The following is a 3,001-nucleotide window of genomic DNA, read 5'->3' on the forward strand; positions in this document are numbered from 1 at the left end:
ATCCCAACGGTGATCGATCCGAACACCAGCCCCGCACTCCGCGACACTCGTGACTCCAAGGAGCCGGACTCCTCTCCGGACTCCGAACCCTCCGCGCCCCTGCCGATCGAATCTGATCGGGCACCGATCATGGAGTTTACTGCCGCGGACATCTTTCAGCACTCGCCTTTCGGCGATATTCTGAAGACACTAAAGTCTCTCTCTTTATCAGGAGAGCCCTGGCCGGACTACGGTCAGCAAGGTTGGGATACGGACGATGAAGAAATTCAAAGCCCACCCACCACCCACTTTGTAGCCACTGTCGACGATTTAACCAACATGCTCGACTTTGACTCCGGAGACATCGACGGTATGGACGTCGATGTAGGAGACGATGAAGAACCAGCGCCTATTGGGCCCTGGAAAGCCACCTCGTCATATGAAATATACATGGTGGACACCCTAAAAGAAGGAGATGGCGATGGAACAGCGGAGGATGACCCCTCCAAGAAACAGCCTAAGCGCCAACGTCAATGGCGCCACTCAAAATCCCGCCAAAGCAAATACGGTGATTCCAGCACGGGAGATAATAATACTCCAGAGAGTGCCGAAGAAAACCCCCTCCAGCAAGATTCAGCACAGGAGGATGGAGAAGCCAGCCCTCATGAGAGAGCGGCAAACAGAGAGGTCGAGGACGATAATTATATGCCTCCCTCCGAAGACGAGGCAAGCCTCGACGACGACGAATTCATCGTGCCAGAGGATCCCGTCAAGCAAGAGCGTTTTCAACGCAGGCTTATGGCCACAACAAGAAGCCTCAAGAAAAAACAGCAACAACTTAGAGCTAATCAAGATTTGCTAGTCGAGAGATGGACTGAAGTCCTTGCGGCCGAAGAGCATAAACTCGAACGCCCCTCCAAGAGCTACCCAAACCGCAGGTTGCTACCCCGATTAGAGGAGGAAGCACTTAAACCTACATCACCAGCACTTGATACGGCCGACCGGCCACCTCGTGGCCGCGACAGAGAGGCCTCTCGGCCTTCTACTCAAGCCGCACCCCGTACCAAGGCACAGGAAAATGCGCCAGACCTGCGAGATATGTTGGAGGACAAGGCAAGGCAAACAAGATCGATCTATGGATCGCGTGGGCGCCCCACGACTCGAGATGGTAACCGTCACGCCGGACACAAATCCGGTAGGGCCGAACACAGTAGACAAAGCTCATTGGAGCTACGTCATGATATAGCCCAGTATAGAGGCGCCTCCCACCCACTATGCTTCACAGACGAAGTAATGGATCATCAAATCCTCGAGGGTTTCAAACCCGTAAACATCGAATCATATGATGGCACAACAGATCCTGCGGTATGGATCGAGGATTAGCTCCTTCATATCCACATGGCCCGCGGCGATGATCTCCACGCCATCAAATACGTCCCACTCAAGCTTAAAGGACCAGCTCGGCATTGGCTTAACAGCTTGCCAGCAGGATCAATCAGTTGTTGGGAGGACTTGGAAGCCGCATTCCTCGACAATTTCCAGGGCACTTATGTGTGACCACCAGACGCCGATGACCTAAGCCACGTAATTCAGCAGCCACAGGAATCGGCCAGGCAATTCTGTACACGGTTCCTAACAAAGAAAAATCAAATAGTCGACTGTCCGGACGCAGAGGCCCTAGCAGCCTTCAAGCACAATATCCGTGACGAGTGGCTTTCCCGACACCTTGGACAGGAAAAGCCGAAATCTATGGCAGCACTCACGACACTCATGACCCGCTTTTGTGCGGGAGAAGACAGCTGGCTTGCTCGTAGCAACAATATGACCAAGAACCCTGGTAATTCAGATACCAAGGACAGTAGTGGCAGGTCGCGTCGCAACAAGCAGAAGCGCCGCATTAACGGCGACAATGCTGAGGATACGGCAGTTAATGCCGGATTCAGAGGCTATAAATCCGGTCAACGGAAAAAGCCATTCAAAAGAAATCCTAGGGGCCCGTCCAGTTTGGACCAAATACTCGACCGCTTGTGCCAGATACATGGCACCCCCGAAAAGCCGGCCAATCACACCAACAGGGATTGTTGGGTGTTCAAGCAGGCAGGCTAGTTAAATGCCAAAAATAAAGACACAGGGCTGCATGGCGATGACGACGAAGAGCCCCGGCCGCCGAACAACAGTGGACAGAATGGTTCCCCCCCTCCCCCAAGTGCGGACGGTGAACATGATATATGCAACCCACATCCCCAAGAGGGAGTGGAAGCGCGCATTAAGGGACGTATACGCCGTAGAGCCAGTCGCCCCAAAGTTCAACCCATGGTCCTCCTGCCCGATCACCTTTGATCGAAGGGACCATCCCACTAGCACCCGTCATGGCGGATTCGCCGCATTGGTTCTAGACCCAATTATTGACGGATTTCATCTCACTAGAGTCCTTATCGACGGCGGCAGCAGCCTGAACCTGCTTTACCAGGATACAGTGTGGAAAATGGGCATAGATCCCTCGAGGATTAAGCCCACCAAAATGACCTTTAAAGGCGTAATACCAGGTGTAGAGGCCAACTGTACAGGCTCAGTCACACTTGAAGTGGTCTTCGGATCTCCGGATAATTTCCGAAGCAAGGAGTTAATCTTCGACATAGTCTCATTCCGCAGTGGCTATCACGCACTGCTTGGGCGAACCGCATTCGCCAAGTTCAATGCAGTACCGCACTACGCATACCTTAAGCTCAAGATGCCAGGCCCTCGAGGAGTAATTACGGTCAATGGAAACACCGAACGCTCCCTCCGAACGGAGTAGCACACGGCGGCCCTTGCAGCGGAAGTACAAAGCAGCCTCTCCAGGTAGTTCTCTAGTCCGGCCATTAAACATCCGGACACCGTCAAGCGCGCCCGGAGTAACCTACAATAAGACCGCCTGGCACGTTCGGAGCAGGCGTAGCAATGCGACCCCAACCCCAGCCCTCACAAAAATGCGACACCAGTGCTTCGCGTACATAACTACGCTCTAGAAATACCATGGGTA

Source organism: Triticum urartu, chromosome 2A, assembly GCF_056163025.1.
Source record: "Triticum urartu cultivar PI428250 chromosome 2A, HENAU_Tu73, whole genome shotgun sequence".
NCBI classification, from domain to species: Eukaryota; Viridiplantae; Streptophyta; class Magnoliopsida; order Poales; family Poaceae; genus Triticum; species Triticum urartu.